Raw genomic sequence first — 19,210 nt, 5'->3', positions numbered from 1 at the left:
ATCTGAATATGAAAAGAAAAGTTTATTTATCTGTGTCACAAGTAGGCTTGCATTAACACTGCAGTGAAGTTGCCACTAGTTGCCACACTCCAGCACCTGTTTGGGTACACTAAGGGAGAATTTAGTGTAGGCAATCCACCCAACCAGCACGTCTTTCAGACTGTGGGAGGAAACCCATGCAAACAGGAGGAGAAAGTGTAGACTTTGCACCGACAGTGTCCCAAACTGGGAACCAAAACCTGGTCCCTGGTGCTATGGGGCAGCAATGCTAACCACTGTGCCACCATGCTGCCCTGACCTCAAATTGCTAAGTTAAGTTTATTTATTAGTCACAAATAGGCTTACATTCACACTGCAAGTTACTGTGAAAATCCCCTAAGAAATCTGGACTCGCTCTTTCTGCTCAAAGAAAATTTCTTCTGATAGGACTTCTTCCCTCAAATTCTTGCTGTGCGCCCGGCAGTTTGACTGAATTTGTAGGAGATCTCCAGGTTATAATGGAATATTGAAAAGAATTATCAACCCTCCCAGCTTCTCTGGGAAATGAAGAGTCTCTGGGAAATGAAGGTAACTCATCTGAATGGACACCGCTGCAAGCAACTAAGGTAAAAAAAATGACAGGGACTAATTTAGTTTAAAGCTGAGTGTGCTGTTTTTCTCCCCCCATTTTATTTGAATGCTTTTCATTAATTAGAAAAGAACACTGCAATTGAAAGTGCTGGGGTGGGGGAGGGTGATGCTGGAGAAAAGGTTGTTAGACTGGACGAGGTGGTTAGACATTGTGGGCGGAAATGACCAGACCCACCAGCAACAACATGAGGCCAAAGGTCAGTTTCCCACAGGCAGGCTGAACTTCAGCAATTATGTTCCTGAGACTTGAAAGTGCATTAAAGGTAGGTCAAGCTTCCTTATCAACAGTGCTGGAAAACACTTTTGTGTGCATCAGTGCATCATGAGTGCTGATTGAAAGGCCAACTTGCTGGATTCATATTCCTTTTCCAAGCTGAGATCCCCAACAGGGAGAAATTAGAACATTTACTTTTACAATGACACAAAGGCAGTGTGCACCTGGCAAAGCAGATAGTTTCTGTTCTGTACTTTGGGGCGTAGCCCCTTTAAAGGAATAGTCATGTGACCCAGGGTGTGGGGTGAGCTGGTTGGGAACTGGCCTAAAAGGGCAGTTGTTGTTTGGAGTGTGGAGTGAATAGGCCATAATGAAGATTGATGTTCTCTGGCACTTGGCTGTGGAGTAGTCCTTGAGGGAAGCCCTCAATGTGAGGAATTTAACACTGGCAATGAGGAGGGGATATGTTCGACGGCTTGTAAGGTGAAGGGTCAGGACGTTCAACATGGACCAGTTGGAGATCCACAGTGAAAAAAAAGGAAATCCTCAGAGGATTGGTAAAATGACAGGGATAAGGGCACTATGGGAAACAGTGAGGTGGACGGACTCAGATGTTGTCAACGGTTGCAACTTGTTCCCCATGACCATCGCTGGCATCAGGTTGTGAGTGATTGAAGGAAGACTTGGTTGTTGGGTGATTGCAATACTGAGCACGGGGGTCAGCACAGGAAAAGCAGGTTTCGGGCCTAGCTCAGGGATGGGGGTAATGCTACCACCAGCAAAGTGAAATGTGGGAAAATTTGGGACAATCGGGGTGTACAACAAAGAAGCTGAATTGTGGGCAGGCTACACTGAATGTATTTCTGTCAGTGTGAATTGGGTGGCGGACAAGCTTGTTGCGCTGGTCTTTTTCAGCATAATGGGAAGTAAAACATCTGGCATTCTGAGAAGCCTTCTGTAGCTGGAGAAACTGATGGAGGAGCCATTTCCAGAGATGTGTATGGAATTGGAGGGGCTTTTTCTGCCAAAACTGCTGTTGATTGCAGAGTGTTTCTGGTTTCACAAGTGAGACCAAATGAAGGGTGAAACCATTATCAAATTTGTGGCTAATCACAAGAGCCTCTCGGAGCATTGTGACTTTAGAGCTTTCTTCCAGGATGCGCTACAGGACCAGCTGCTGTGTGGCCTCCAACAGGAAGTAATTCAGTGAAGGCAGAGCCGCAACTGGAGTTTAAGAGGGTGTTGGAGATTGTGGAATGGACTGAGAGTGAGGCAGTGAACTTTGGCATTAGTGTGAGGGTTAACAAGGCAACAGAGATGCTGAAGAGTTAGTCATGGGCCAACGAATGTTGTCTGCGTGGCCGTGAAGGTAACACAGACTCTCATTGGACAAAGTGAGCTCAGCGCTGGTACTGTTGAAACTGCCCAGTGTCCCAGGAGAGCGCAAAGCTCAAGCAATCAGGGTTCAAAACCTGGAGGAAGTGTTATCTGGCCAATGTAAATGAGGATAAGGAGTCCATGGGGTCTGTGGATTACTATCAAATAAACTGGTTGGACTTTAACCTGGTGTTGTGAGACTTCTTACTGTGTTTACTCCAATCCAACGCCGGTATTCCCACATCATGTCTGCGGATAGAACAGAGCAGACTGAGAAGACATTCTTTCTGTGCGGGGTGAAGCAGACAGGTTCTGGGTAACATTCAAAGTGGCAGGGAAGCTAATGAAGATGGCAGTGGACACGGGGTTGGCAGTGTTGTTGATCCCAGAATCAATACATAAGGAAAAGTTTGAATCATCTTCTCCTGAAGCTTGTGAACATCATTCTGAGGACATATATGGATGGAACAGTTGGATCCTTTGAAGAGTTATGTCACGGCCAAGGTGCAGCTGAGGGACCAGTGTGCACAGCTGTCTTGTATGTTGTGAAAGGTGGTTACCATGTGTTGTTTGGATGATCTTGGCTGAAACAACTGAAATTGAAAGGGAAGTGGTGAATCGACTAATGGGGTCTCATTTGTGTCTGTGATAGTTTGGACAAATACAAAGTGTTCAATGGAACTCTTGGTGAGACGAAAGGAGTGACAAGTGAGTCTATGGCTGAAGCTGGGTGTATGCTCAAAGAGCATGTCCAGCGATGTACACATCAAACCCAAGATGGAGGCCGGACTCGAGATTAGTAGGGTTTGGGGATATTGGGACCAGTGGCCATGAATGAGTGAACCACATCCATCATTCCTGTCATGAAGACCAATGGCTCAGTGAGGCTATGTGGGGATGTTAAAATCACTGTGAGCCCTGACTTACGGATCAGTATCCATTGCCACTTATTGAAGACCTGTTAGTGACCTTGCCCGTGGTCAGAATTTTACCAAAATGGATCTCTCACAAGCAGGTGGGGGAGGGCCCAAACGTTCAAGAATGGTGACCCAACCCACCTTATCTCCCAGCTCCGAGAGATTGAGCAACACATTCCTACCATCAAATCTGTTAAAGAAAGATTAAGGAATTGCTTAAAAAAAGCAAAGAGATGATTTAGGAGTTTTAATCTGGAAACCCTCTTGATGTTTGCCATCTATTCCCCCATAGTTCCTCCTTAAGATAGTAACGCAAGGGGTGAATAGCTCCAGTAATTGCAACCTTCCTCCACGACCTCATTCCTTTTCCACGTGTTTACCTGGATGGCGTGTGGTCATTTGACCAGAGACCTATCACAACGATCATCAAGATCCACTTACTCTCAGCTGGGGTTGCTCTCTAGCAGTCACAAGCAACAACTCTAGCTGGTGCATGCCTTCCTGAGCCGGGAGACACTGGGGCCCAGGCTTTGCATTCTTGTACCACTGGCTCTCTGAACTGAGAGAAGTTCAGTTCTCCAGCTAAATTAAACCTTTGCCAAAGTAACTAGCTCAATCCTTTTAAACATCCCTTACATATTATCAGCCACTTCATATTTTTATGATTATCTCTGAGGAATATGCATTTTTCTTTTTGCCTTTTCATGCTTGGAATGTCGAGGTATCAATGCTAGGCTGGCATTTATTGTCCATCCCTCATCGGCCTAGCGAAGGTGGTGGCGAGTCTTCTCGAACAACCACAACGTAGCAACTTTGAAGCAGTGGGGAGGTTTGCTATGCTGTATCTGAATGAGACTTGAGTTACATCTCAGTCATAACTGAGTAACGATGGCAAGTTTTCTGGCCAAGGGACATTAATGGAATGGTTGGGTTTTATGGCAACTTGACAATTTAAAATTGTCCCTAAAATATGCAGCGTCACAGTGGCGGGAAAAGAGATGCTGAAGCCACGGTCCTCAACAGCAGCTTACTCTGTCATACTGTTAGCCTGATTGAAAAATAACTGCAAGGAGTGGGCCCCACAGCATCTGAAGAACCCTGTCTCGCCAGCAACTTAGCTTCTTAAAGATTGGGAAGCCATTTTTAAAAGCTGGCCTGATGCAAAAAGGTAAAAATGGGAACACCCCCCCCCCCCCCCTAACCCGAACAACCCCTTCCCTCCTCCTCCACCCACCATGGGGTGGCATGGTGACACAGTGGCTCGCACCACTGCCTCACAGCACCAAGAATCCAGGTTCAATTCCGGGCTTGGGTGACTGTTTGTGTGGACATTCTCTCCGTGTCTGCATGGGTTTCCTCCGGGTGCTCCGGTTTCCTTCCATACTCCAAAGGTTAGGTTGATTGGCCATGCTAAATTGCGCTTTAGTGTCAGGGGGATTAGCAGGGTAAATCTATGTGGTTACAGGGGTAGGGCTTGGGTGGGATTGTGGTCGGTGCAGACTCGATGGGTTGAATTGCCGCCTCCTGCACTTTAGGGATTCTATGACAACAGCAACTGTAAAGTTTTTCTTCAATGACAGCAGCAATCTGGACCAGTTCATGTGACATTCACCCTTGGCACAACTCTTAGGTCACCTTAAAATAATTGGCAGTAAGACTTGTCACGGGGAGGATCTGCAGGCAGCGTCAGGGTGCAAAGAACCATGAAATTTCCAATCATTTTTTAGTGTGGTTAAAAAATAGCCCAGTGCAGTCTCAAAGTGACAACCTTTAAATTATCCAACCTGACTGGAACAAATTCTTCAGCTAAAACAATATCCTTTCCAAGATTTCTGGAAAATGTTTATCACACGTTGGGTGGGATTTTCCAGTCGGCAAGATCTTCCAGTCCCACTGAAGTTGACCCCCTGCGGCGGGGCTGGTGAGACACGCAATTTGTCACTGGCTTCAGCGGGACTGGAAGGTCCTGCTGGCAGCCAATAGCTCGCCACCCTCACTTTGGGAAACTTGTCGCTGTTGTTCTTTCATGGAGATGGACATTGTTGGCCACATCCCTAATTTCCCTTGAACTGAGTGGCTTGCTCAGAGGGGAGTTAAGATTGCTGTGGCTCTGGAGTCACATATAGGCCAGACCAGGTAAGGACAGCAGATTTCCTTCCCTAATGGACATTAGCAAACCAGATGTGTTTTTAAAGTTCTTGATGATAGTTGTCATGGTCACCATTACTGGGATTAGCTTTATAATTGCAGAGGTTTTTTTTTTAAAGAACTGAATTTAAATTCTACCAGCTGCCATGGTGGGATGTGAACCCTTGTTCCCACAGCATTAGCCTGGCTTCATGGTTACTACTTCAGTATATTACCACTGTGCCACCATCATGGTCTTGGACTTAAAAAAACAGGCCTGACACCATCAAAGTTGGAAACAGTAATAGGGAAGACAAGATAAATCAGAAGGTAGGTTGTGAGCAATGTAAGGAAGGGAATGGAAGAGTGACATGGAGTGCCAGTGTCTAGGTCATGGGGAAAAAAAAGAATAACATTGTCAGACATTATGTTAAACTTGAGGCAATTTGCACAGTGGGATGAAGGGAAAGTGTGTAATGTCAGTAGTATGTTTGACCAGGATATAGAACTGGTTTTAATCCTTCTATCTTTTCCTGTATAACTATTTGGCTAAGTGAGTCAGAATTATCCCAGTTCTCTGATTTTAAAATCAGAGTTTAAAGTTCAAAGTTTATTTATTAACATCACAAGTCGGCTGACATTAACACTGCAGTGAAGTTACCGTGAAAATCCCCTAGCCGCCACACACCAGCACTTGTTCGGGTACACTGAGGGAGAATTTAGCATGGCCAGTGCACCTGACCAGCATGTCTTTTGAACTGTGGGAGAAAACCGGAGGAAACCCATGCAGATACGAGAAGAACATGCAAACTCTGCATAGGCAGTGACCTTAGTTCAACCTTAATTTCAGAGGATAATAAATGCAAAGGAATTGCACAACAGAAGATGAGACTTCCTGGCCCGTTCCTGTGTAGACAGTACATGTGGACATCCAAAAGCATCTTCTGGAGTTCCTCTAGGATATCGCCATCCCAAGAATGGAAGACCTGGGCCAGTACTTTCCAGCGCAGAAACAGGCTAACCAGAGCATTCTGGGATTATGCTTCACATGAACCTTGTCAAACCGCTTCATCTAAACTCATCAGAAGAACCTCCATTTCTTACTCACTCATGTCCCAAACTTTACTTCCCCTGAAATGCTATTTGGCTTAGCTAGTCAATGTGATACTAGCTTCCACTTTCTCACCGTTCGCTGGGTAACAAAGTTTCCCTTAGTCCCTTTATTGGATTGAATTGATGCGTCTATCCCAAATCTCACAGCGACAAAGCGTGGAGCTAAGAATGAGAAATAGGGCTTTAAACAACTGCAGGAGAACAAAAGACAAGTCAGTAGAGAGGGTAAATAGATGTTCTGCAAAATTCAACGTAACAAAATACAAAGTGATATATATTGGGAGGAAGATTAGGCAGGTCCACTGAATGGCAAAAGTTACAGGATAGAGATATGAAGGATCCAGAATAGATTTTAAAGGAGAAGTGAATGAATTTTGAAGCAGAAAATATCTAATGACGAGGAGAATATGACTAAAAGAGCAGCTCTTTCAGAGGGATGGCACACTCATGATGGGTTGAATGGCCTCTTTGGTGTCAAATTCTATGATTTAGATAAGGAATTCCCTGGGAATAACATTCACTGATGACTACCCTTAACACCTTGTTTGAATACAAACTGCTTGAAGGATGCGATGGACAGTTGCTCGAATTCTCAGGCAAGTCTTCCTTTCCCTTTTGGAATAATGTGACAGCTGCTACTAAATGATTCAGCAATATAATTGGGCTCTTCTGCCCTTTAAGCTAGAGAAGGACCTTTTCCACAGGACCATGTTGGGTTCTTTAAAAGTCAATTTTCTGCAGGTATGCACTTACTTTACCTAATGAAGTAACTTATTCTTCAGATCTCCTGACCAACTCCTCATTGGTGGCATAGTGGTTAGCACTGCTGCCTCACAGTGCCAGGGATCAAGGTTTGATTCCTATCTTAAGTCACTGTCTGTGCGGAGTCTGCATGTTCTCCTTGTATCTGTGTGGGTTTCCTCCAGGTGCTCCGATTTCCTTCCACAGTCCAAAAGACATACCAAACATATGGGACACTTCTTTTTATCAGACATGGTATAGAGTATAAGAGCAAGGAGGTAATGTTGGAATTGTACAGAACGTTGTTTGGGCCATAGCTGGAGTACTGTGTTCAGTTCTGGTCACCACTACAAGAAGGAAGTGATTGCACTAGAGTGGATACAGAGGCAGCTACCAGGATGTTGCCTGGGTTGGAGCATTTGAGCTATTACGAGTGGTGACTAGGGGATTTTTACAGTAACATCATTGCTGTGTTAAGTTAAGCCTACCTGTGACACTAATAAATAAACTTTAACACTGGCCATGGATCCAAATATTTTGGCAAATGGGTCCAAAGGTTATCCATTTTCACAGTCTCCCCAGGGCAATGAATCGGCCTCATGTACATTCTTTCAGATCAGATTGATCCTAGACCTTGTCACCATTGTTCTATTGCATGTAGAATCTTTGCCACTGGCAGAGGGAGGGAAGCAAGGATTGGTGACCTCCAGGTGAAGCTGAAGATTAGCCTACATTCAAATAATGTGTCTTTATTTCCAAGGATATCCAGGTGAATATCCAAAGGACATTTGAAACTATAATTGCCCTGGACGACCAATTTGGGATATTGCCAGTGAACAATGAATGCCATATTTCTGTACCATGTGTAATGGTCCATTATGTTGGGTGCTCAAATATCTAGTTGTGCTTGAAGATGATAAGATTACAGGTCAAGATGGGTATCAGTTTTACCCCCTTACTGAGACCAGTTTAGGGTTTCATCAGAAAATATCATTTTACAATCAAAAGAACTATCATTATCTGAATAAAGACACAAATTGAGTTATTTTTCAAGATGGCATCCTCAGTTATTCCCGGTGAATTCTTTTAAGCAGAGTCAGAGTCGTACAGCACAGAAAAGCCCATCAAGTCTACACTGATAATAACTGCCATTAAACTTTCACTAATCCCATTTTCCAGCACTTACTCCATATCCTTGAATGTTATGATGTTCAAGTGCTCATCCAAATACTTTTTGAACGTTCCTCCTCTATCTTCCCAGGCAGTGCATGCCAGATTCCTACTACCCTCTGAGTGAAAACACCTTTTCTCAAATCCCCTCTAAATCTCCTGCCCTTCACCCTAAAACTATTCCCCCTCTTGATTGACCCATCACCAAGGGGAACAGCTGCTTTCTACTCATCTTGTCCATAGCCTTCATTATCTTATGCAGTTCAATCATGTCCCCCCTCAGCCTTCTCTGCTCTAAAGAAAACAATCCAAGCCTATCCTTGTACCTCAAATGTTCCATTCCAGGTAACACCCTGGTGAACCTCCTCTGTATCCCCTCAAGTGTAATCATATCCTTCCTAAAATGAGGTGATCACAGCTGCAACAGTACTCCAGATGTGGCCTAACCAACATTCTGTACAACTGCAACACTTCCTTGCTCTTACGCTCTAAGCCATGACTGATTAAAAACAAATGTCCCATTTGCTTTCTTAACTATCCTAATCACCTGTCATAGAGTCATAGAAATGGAAAGAATCATAGAAACCCTGAAGTGCAGCAAGAGGCCATTTGGCCCATCGAGTCTGCACCGACCACAATCCCACCCAGGCCCCACTCCCTTATCCCTACATAATTACCAGCTAATCCCTCTAAACTATGCATCTCGGGGCATTAAGGGGTAATTTTAGCATAGCCAATCAACTTAATTCACACTTATTTGGACCAGTCCTGCCACCTTCATGGATCTGTGAATAAGTTTCCCAAGATCCATCTGTTCTTCCGAGCTTCCAAGTGTCCTGCCATTCATTAAATACTCCCTTGTCTTGTTACTTCTTCCAAAATGCACCACCTCACACTTGTCAGGGTTAAATACTGTCATCCACTGCTCTACCCATCTGACCAACCCATCTATATCTTCCTGTAATCTATGATCATCTTCTTCATTGTAAGCCACCCTACCAATCTTGGTGTCATCTGCAAACTTGCTTATCATTCCCTGCACTTTATCATCCATATCATTATATTATAAAACAAAGTACGCCACTGGCCCCCAGTCATTCAAACAGCCTTCTACCACCACCCTTTGAGTCCTAAAGCACTCAAAAGTCACTTGAGACATTACTCTGGATTGGGAAATGGGTCAGAATGATTGTTATCAAATTAAAAGGTAAAGTTGCCACGGTTCCAGGTAACCATAAGCAGCTCTTCCCTTTGAGGGAAGCGAGCTGCTGCTGGTGAGTTAACCTGGGGATCGCCACATCTCAGGTGAGGGGCAAGATTGAGAAGGCAGGCCTTGATGAATAACTGCAGTTAGTATGGAAATTGAACCCATGTCGTTGGCGTTGCTCTGCATCACTAATCAGTTGTCTAGCCAACTGAGCTAAACCGACCCCCAAATTATAAGTAAAGACCACAGAGATATAGATCTCTCCCAGTCTTTGTCATTTTTCAGTCAGGTAAACAATTATCTAGGTCATACTAAATAGAGCGAAACCCAATAGAACATCAAGCGTGGGCAATAAAATCTGTCTCAATGATCTCTCTTCAGTAAGACAATTAAACTCTACTTTGTGGCTCAGGTTTTATGCTATAATGTTGCAGTTCTTTGAAAGAGGTGTGGAAAGTATGGAAGAAAGATTGTGGATTAAGATTGATCTGATATCCTCCATAGTCACAAATAGGACAGAACAGCCAAACAAAGGGAGCACGAGTCTCCAATTAACCAAGTAAAACTATCTGACAATGGATGTGGGATATCTTGAAACCTGTTTGTCTTAGGTGCAAACAGCCAGTTTCATAGAATCATAGAAGCCCTACAGCACAGAAAGAGGCCATTTGGCCCTTCCAGCCTTCACCAACAAATACCCACATGTTTACTGTCCTAGTCCTCCTGACACTAAGGGGCAATTTAGCATTGCCAATCTACTTAACCTGCACATCTTTTGGACTGTGGGAGGAAACTGGAGCATTCAGAGGAAACCCACACAGACGCAGACAGACACGCAAACTCCATACAGACAGTCACACGAGGCTGGAATTGAACCCGTGTCCCTGGTGCTGTGAGGCAGCAGTGCTGACCATTGTGCCACCATGCCGCTCTTAGAAAGACCCAGAAAGACCCTATCTGCACCTGAAAGTTTAGGTTTTAATTGGACCTCTTCCTTTTGCTCCACATTTGGTGTTAGAACCACCAGTTGAGTCAGCTCTCCCCTTTGACTTCCAAAACCTCTCCAGCTCTCGACTTTCTCACCCGCCTTTTCAAACCGTTATTAAAATCCATCTCTTCAACCAAGCTTTCAGTCACTTCTGTTGACCTTTAACCTGTCACCTCAGTGCCTGTTTCTCCTTCCTCTCATTTTAAATTCCTTTTTATTCTTTCACAGGACGTGGGCAGCACTGGCAGGGCCAGCACTTGTCACCCACTCCCAATTGCCCTTGAGAAGGTGGTGGTGAGCTGCCTTCTTGAACCACTGCAGTCAGTGTGGTATAGATGCAGTCCATGTAGTTCCACAGTGCAGTTAAGGAGGGAGTTCCAGGATTGTGACCCAGTAATTGTGAAGGGGAGAGGTTTAAATGTCAACAAAGATTGACAAAGAAGTTGATAAAGAAGGGTAGGAGAAACTATGAAGCTGGGCTAGCGCTTAATATAAAAAAGGATAGCAAGAGTTTTTATAAATATATAAAAAGGAAGAGGCTGGCTAGGGTGAACGTTGGTCCCTTAGAGGATGAGGAGGGGGACTTAGTGGTAGGGGATGGGCATATGGCTGAGGTCTTGAATAACTTTTTTGTTTCGGTCTTCACGGAGGAGGACGTGAATAATTTGCTGGATGTTAGAGATGGAAAGGTGGTAGGACTGGAGGGTCTCAATGACATTACTGTTACTAGAGAGGTGGTGCTCGACAGACTGGAGGGGCTGATTGTGGACAAGTCCCCAGGACCGGATGGAATGCATCCGAGGGTCCTGAAAGAAATGGCGGAGGTGATAGTGGATGCCTTGGTGGTTATTTTCCAAACGTCGCTGGATTCCGGGGAAGTGCCGGAAGATTGGAAAACGGCTAATGTTACGCCGTTGTTTAAGAAGGGTGCCAGGCAAAAGGCGGGGAGTTATAGGCCTGTTAGTTTAACGTCTGTTGTAGGTAAAATGTTAGAATCCGTCATCAAGGAGGAAATAGCGAGGCATCTTGAGGGGAACTGCTTGATAGAGCAGACGCAGCACGGTTTCGTTAAAGGGAAGTCGTGTCTGACAAATTTACTGGAGTTCTATGAGGATGTGTCTAGGGCGGTGGATAGAGGAGAGCCGGTGGATGTGGTCTTTCTTGATTTTCAGAAGGCGTTTGACAAGGTACCTCACAAGAGGTTATTGCAGAAGGTCAAGGGGCATGGAGTTGGGGGTAGGGTGTTAGCGTGGATAGAGGACTGGTTGTCAAATAGGAGGCAGAGAGTGGGGGTCAATGGGTGCTATTCGGATTGGCGGATGGTGACTAGTGGAGTGCCCCAGGGGTCGGTGCTGGGGCCTCAGCTATTTACCATTTATATAGATGATCTGGAGGAGGGAACCGAGTGTAGGGTGTCGAAATTTGCTGATGACACCAAAATTGGTGGAAAGGCAAATTGTGCGGAGGGTGGGGAGAGTCTACAGAAGGATCTAGATAGGCTGGGCGAATGGGCCAAGAAATGGCAAATGGAATTTAATGTTGGCAAGTGTGAGGTGGTCCACTTTGGTAGGAATTATGGTAGGAAGGATTATTACTTACGTGGAGAAAAACTGCAGCAGGCGACGGTGCAGAGGGACCTCGGGGTCCTTGTGCATGAGTCGCAAAAACCCAGCTTGCAGGTGCAGCAGGTGGTCAGGAAGGCGAATGGGATGCTGGCCTTCATAGCGAGGGGGATTGAATATAAAAGTAGGGAGGTCTTGCTGCGGCTGTATAGGGCATTGGTGAGGCCGCAGCTGGAGTACTGTGTGCAGTTTTGGGCGCCGTACTTACGCAAGGATATTTTGGCCTTGGAGGGAGTGCAGAGGAGGTTTACTAGGCTGATGCCGGAGTTGAGGGGGTTAAGCTATGAGGAGAGGCTGAATAAATTAGGCTTGTACTTGTTAGAGTTTAGAAGAATGAGGGGAGATCTCATTGAGACGTATAAGATGATGAATGGGATGGATAGGATAGAGGTGGAGAGACTCTTCCCGCTCAGAAAGGATAGTAGGACTAGGGGGCACAGCCTCAAGATAAAGGGGGGGCGGTTTAGAATGGAGTTGAGGAGGAACTTCTTCACTCAAAGGGTGGTGAATCTCTGGAATTCTCTGCCGGTTGAAGTGGTGGAGGCTACCTTGCCAAATATTTTTAAGAAGCGGGTTGATGGGTTTTTGATAAGCGAGGGGATTAAGGGTTATGGGGAGAGGGCGGGAATGTGGAACTGAGCCACGACAGATCAGCCATGATCTTATTGAATGGCGGGGCAGGCTCGAAGGGCTAGTTGGCCTACTCCTGCTCCTATTTCTTATGTTCTTGTGTTTTTTTTTTCATTCTTTGTGGGATGTGGGCATTGCTGACTGGGTCAGCATTTATTGCCCTTCCCTAACTGCCCTGCACTTCAGAGGAACCACATGGCTATGGTTCTGGAGTCACATGTAGGCCAAACCATGTAAGGATGGCAGATTTCCTTCCCTAAAGGTCATTAATGAATCAGATAGGTTTTTGCGACAATCAACAATGCTTTCATGATCATCATTAGACTTTTAATTCCAGATTTTTATTGAACTCAAGTTGCACCATTTACCTTGGTGAGATTTGAACCCAGATCCCCAGAGCATCGCCCTGGGTCGTTTGATTATTAGTGAAACAACTTTGGACAGCTTCCTTTTTATAAATACTGCATGAATGTAAGTTCTTGGTCGAAATGGAGAAGCTCAAACTGCAATCTAATGCACATATTCTGGAGCTGTTAGAAGGTTTCACCTCCTAAAAATGACAAAATGTGACTTCCATCAAGGTCCCTCAGGATGGATAAGAATGGGGATGGAGGGATATATGTTGAGGACAAGCATAGTCATCTGGAGGAAATCTGTTGTGAATTGAATGACACTGAAGGAAACTTTGCCCATAGCTGGGAGGTCTGGTAAAGATATCTTCAAAGGATCCCTGAAGGACATGGTTTAGAATTTTATTTGGGTTTGGTACAAAAGACTGATTAGTACTTACATTGATATCATTACTCGCTTGTTCTTTGCCCTGAAACCTATTTTGCTATCAACAAAACAATAAAAATTATTCATCTGACTAAGCATTAAGGACACTTTTATTGTTGTTTTACAAAAACTGCTTTATAAATCTTTAATTAGCAGCTGGAACCCAGATTATAAATCCATTGCACTATTGGGCTGTTTTACTTAGAAAGGCTTCCTCTCTCCTTCCCACAGAGAAGTCATGTTTATGGGTTATTTGGTGAACTAAATTAAACTTACATTCCACAGAATATAATCAGAAACATTAATAAATTAATTGTTTTTCTTTGCTTGTAAAGCATAATCCAAATATGTGTGGCTTAAGTCGATTGGCCATGATAAATTGCTCCTTAATGTCAGAGGGATTAGGAGGGTAAATATGTGGGGTTACAGTAATGGGATAGGACCTGGGTGGAATTGTTGTCGGTGCAGGCTCAATGGGCCAAGTGGCCTCCTTCTGCACTGTAGATTCTATGATTCTATGATAGGGAGCGAATTTTCCTAATAGGGAGCATCCTACCTGCCACGGGAATTGTAGCAGGCAGCAGGCAGACTATGGAAAGGTCCAGTGACCTTGGGTGGGATTTTCCAGTTTCGGGGTGAGTATGGCTGGAAAATCCCACCCATAATCGGAGATATAGATATACATTTTAAGATGTTTGTCAAACTATAGGTCATGCAAGGAAAACAGAACAGACAATTTGATAATAATTAAGATATGCACGTGCTTGTCAGTCTAAATTGACTATAATCATGAACAATCTTATCACTGGTTTGCCCATTTTGTGGCCTTTTTGCTTACTACTGCCAGAATGTCAAAATTTTTCTCCACCTTGGCACACTTTTAATCCGCATTATACACTGACTTTTGTTCCCTTGGTGCTGCTGGCACTGTTGATGTCTTGCTGGCACCTCTTCACCCACTGGCTGGTCTTTTTACACCTAAATCCAATACCTGGCAACGCTGCATTTGGGTCAACTCCAAAATTGCTCAAGTTGGTTCCAAAACAAAAAAAAAAGTTCTCTCCGAAACAAGCACTCCCAGGCAAAAGGTCAATTCCGAAGGTTCTCTTGACTGCAGGCGGGCAGTGTCAGTTTAACCTTGGCAGAATACAATAGCGTTTCTGTAACTTGAATATGGAGCTTTATTTTGGTCTATTTGTAAGCTAATAGTTAATTATCATACAAACGGCAGTGGGAATCTGGAACTCTGTCTGCCAGCTCGATGGAAGATTTCCAAATGGAGATTGATAGATCTTTATTAGGTCAGGGTATCAAGTGATGTGGGACCAAGGTGAGTGCAAGGGGGGCCAAATTCAACCAGGCCCGCATTCAGGTGTAAGATTTACTATCTGTGATTCTTCCATGCTTGTTCCTGATGAGGGGGCAGAGCTCAAACTTTGTGCTGGCTGATCATCACCATGATTACTAGCATAGCTCACGCTTCAGGCGGACCTAATGCTTAGTGGGCATGGAAGGCCAGCCCATGTTGCAGTTAGCTTCCAGCTGTTGAGGTCAGTGTCTCTCTTCTGTAGGGAAGCTGCACTGAATTAAAAGAGGTTTCTGTTGGATGCCAGTGCTGTGATTAGAGTCCAACAGAACACAGGGAGAGATAGAGAGGGATCTATGGTTTTTGTATGCAGATGGGATGAGAGGCCAGGTGTGTAGGAAGGGGATCTAATAGGGAATATCTTTCTCACCACCTGCTAAGCTTAGTGCTTTTTTGAACGTTTTAGTGATGAGACATTCTACCAAATTACCTTGATAGATCCGACAGGATCCACCACCTTCTTTTCCCATAAAGTCCATAAAACATTTTACAAGACACTGCCTGATGGACTTGTGGTAAAAAGTGTTTCTCGGTGTAAATTTTTCCATGAGGGACCGGTGAGATATAGGGGCAGCACAGTGGAACAGTGTTTGGGGCAATACATTAGCACAGTGGTTAGCACTGCTGCTTCACAGTGCCAGGGACTTGTGTTTGACTCCTGGCTTGGGTCACTGTCTGTATGGGTTTCCTCCAGGTGCTCCGGTTTCCTCCCACAGTTCAAAGATGTGTGCATTAGGTTGATTGGCCACACTAAATTGCCCCTTACGGGAACTAGTTAGGGTAAATAGGTGGGATTATGGGGATAGGGCCTGGGTGGGATTGTGGTCGGTGCAGTCTTGATGGGCTGAATGTCCTCCTTCTGCACTGAAGGGATTCTATGTGATATGGCATGATCCAACCACTTGGAGCGTTCCGCCGCAGTTTGGCCAGATCCATCCTTCGCAACATGGGGGGTGGGTAGAAGCTCAGCACTTGGTGTTTGTGTACCAAGGATCTACACACAGATTGATGTAGCCGCACACAAAGGTAGCAATCATCATCTTCCTCAGAATTCTCTTCCTCATGTGTCATTTTGAGGACACCGCCTCTTTGCTTTGGCTGGTTTAACACAAAATCATACTAAGTCACACCTGAAGCACGTATTAACTCTCCCTTTGGTATTCCTGGGATTCAATTATTTTACCCATTATTTTTCTTCAAGTTTTGATTTCTGCTGTAATAGCCAGATCTGCTATTTTCATTCTGAAACTAGTGTAGATTTGTTAAATTCACCTTAGTTCCGATTTTGCTTATAAACCCTCTTAAACAGACACCACAGCAAAAACCAGGAGATAATGTCCTGAAAGAACATCCAGTAATCAAAGAACCAAATCTCATCTATACATGTTAACTGCACTGAAAGCAATCCTATGCTTTTCGGAGGCTGGATACAGACTGAACAGATTCCTGTAAGTGGAGTCTATGTTAATACTCATTTTACTAGCTTGCAGCAACGGATAGCTGTAACATAGCCGTTAATATTTGAAGATGATAGAAAGTCGAAGTTCTCGATTACCAACTGCACTGTTGCCATTGTTGAATCAATTTTACGAAAACAACTCAGTAATCAGTAACAATTTCTTTTCTGTGGTTTAACCCACATTCCTGAGATAGATTCATAGAAATAGCACCGACTGACCATTGTATTCTGACAAACAATACAATAATTTAAGCTTCAGTTCAATGCTCATGCTGACTTGACTCAGTTACTTTGCTCCGTTTTTAAGAGTAATTCACCTTGGCAGGCAGAATTACATTGCTTGCTATTGAGATAGAGAAGCCAGACTGCCCTACTTACCTATTTCTATTGGTCCTTCACTTTCTGAGAACTATCTATGGACTGAGAGGAGTTGAAACGTTCAGGCCAGAACCCTACCACCTCACCTGCCATGGAATCGGAGCGAGCGAGGGTCTGACAATGGAAATCTCCATTGATCTCGGGCTGGAATTTCCGGTCTCGTCCCAGCAAGGCCATAAAATCCCGTTTAGTCTCAGTGGTGATTGCAGTCAAACTTAATGTACTGACAGTGGGCTGTCATGAGTTTTTGAGAAGTGCTCACAGAGCTAACAGATCAGGATCGCTGATCACTCAGCACTGATCCCTGAGGCCTGTGACCAGTGGTGTGCCTCAGGGATCAGTGCTAGGTCCACTGTTATTTGTCATTTATATTAATGATTTGGATGAGAATATAGAGGGCATGGTTAGTAAGTTTGCAGATGACATTAAGATTGGTGGCTTAGTGGATAGTGAAGAAAGTTATCTCCAATTGCAACGGAATCTTGATCAATTGGGCCAGTGGGCTGACAAATGGCAGAAGGAGTTTAATTTAGACAAATGCGTGGTGATGCATTTTGGTAGGTTGAATGTTGGGGAGAGTTACAGAACAAAGGGATCTAGGGGTACATGTTCATAGCTTCTTGGAAGTGGAGTCACAGGTGGACAGAGTGGTGAAGAAGGCATTTGGCATGCTTGGTTTCATTGGTCAGAACATTGAATACAGGAGTTTGAATGTCTTGTTGAAGTTATACAAGACATTGGTAAGGCCACACTTAGAATACTGTGTGCAATTCTGATCATCCTATTACAGAAAGGATATTATTAAACTAGAAAATGTACAGAAAAGATTTACTAGGATGCTACCAGAACTTGATGGATTGAGATATAAGAAAAGGCTGGATAGGCTGAGACCTTTTTTCTCTGGAACGTAGGAGGTTGAGGGGTGATCTTATAGAGGTCTATAAAATAATGAGGTGAACAGATCAGCTAGGAAGTCAATAAGTCTAAAACTATAAAAAGCATAGGTTTAAGGTGAGATACAAAAGTGTCCAAAGGGGCAACTTTTTTGCACAGATGATGGTGAATGTCTGGAACAAGTTACCAAAGCTAGGAGTAGAGGCGGTACAAGTTTGTCTTTTAAAAAGCATTTAGATAGTTACATGGGTAAAATGTGTATAGAGGGATATGGGCCAAATGTAGGCAATTGGCATTAGCTTAGGGATTACAAAAAAAAGGGCGGCATGGACAAGTTGGGCCAAAGGGCCTGTTTCCATGCTGTAAACCTCTATGACTCTTATCACCATCCTAGAACAGTACCTCCATAGAATTAATGGTGCCTCTGAGAGGAGATAAAATTGTCCTGTGAGTACAAAACTGCAGAACGCTGTGTTATTCCATGAGTTACATTCCGCTAACTCCAATGTTTACAACTTGCTCATTCCAAAGTCATGGCTTCTTTCATTTTTATTGGTGGATCATTGATTACAGAGAACAAATTGGCATTGCTAAATTTCATCCCTTCTAAATTGGATTGGGGCACAATCGAAGAATTAAACCAAATTTTATGCTTTGGGATTAGTGAATTTCTGGGAGTTGGGGAAAGTGCCCTGCAACGAAAACATTTCGTCAAAATCCTCGTAATAAAAATGGCAAGTGACTAGACCTGAAAACAGTGCAATTTAAAGACTGTTTTCATCTGTTCCCTTAAGAAACAGAAAGGACAACTTGGAAATGATTGTGCAAATTTAGACAATACAAATAAGAGAGTGTTATAAAACCACTAGAAACAGCAACAGACCTGTCAGCCCTTAGACCCGGGTCTGCTCTGCCTTTCAATTAGATCATGGTAGGTCTGAGCTGCAGCCTCATTTTTCAACAGGTTAACCAGAAAGAGACAACAAGAAAAATATTGAATAAACTAGACTGGGTCCACTGCACATTGTCTATATAAAGTGGAGAGAACTCTGAACTTCTTCAACTCCATGAACATGAGCTGGAGGGAAATGCTGAATATCAGTTTAAGAATACAAATCTCTAGGTAATGTGCTACAAAGAAGGTGTAATAGTGAAGTATATTGAGCACGTCATAGTATTTTTAAAAAATTTTATTCAGAACTATTTACTTTCATCTGATTTGCAGCCTGGTGGCCGAGTGGTTAGCATTGCTGCCTCACAGCTCCAGGGACCAAGGTTCAATTCCAGCCTTGGGTCACTGTCTGTGTGGAGTCTGCACGTTCTCCCTGTGTCTATGTAGGTTTCCTTCGGATGCTCCGGTTTCCTCCCACAGTTCAAAGACGCGCAGGTTAGATGAATTGGTTAAGCTAAATTTCCCCTTAATGTCCTAGGATGTGTAGTTTGGATGGATTAGTCATGGTAAATGTGTGGGGTTACAGGGATAGGGTGGGGGAGAGATCCTGGGTAACATACACTGTTAGAGAGTTGGTGCAGACTCAAGGGGCTGGATGGCCTCTTCTGCAATATAGGAATTCTATGATTTTTACACATGATTGCATGA

The 19,210-nt window shown here is 44.0% G+C and overlaps 1 protein-coding gene across 2 annotated transcripts in view; it reads right to left on the bottom strand.

The window, feature by feature from the left end:
* LOC145343928 (potassium voltage-gated channel subfamily KQT member 1) overlaps positions 1–19,210 on the bottom strand; it is a 694,268-nt gene that overhangs the window by 527,012 nt on the left and 148,046 nt on the right. The gene's annotated exons all lie outside the window — the stretch shown is intronic.

The sequence above is a fragment of the Carcharhinus amblyrhynchos genome, chromosome 6 (assembly GCF_965287045.1).
Source record: "Carcharhinus amblyrhynchos chromosome 6, sCarAmb.v2.hapA, whole genome shotgun sequence".
Taxonomy (NCBI): Eukaryota; Metazoa; Chordata; class Chondrichthyes; order Carcharhiniformes; family Carcharhinidae; genus Carcharhinus; species Carcharhinus amblyrhynchos.
This window is presented reverse-complemented; position numbering and strand designations above follow the sequence as displayed.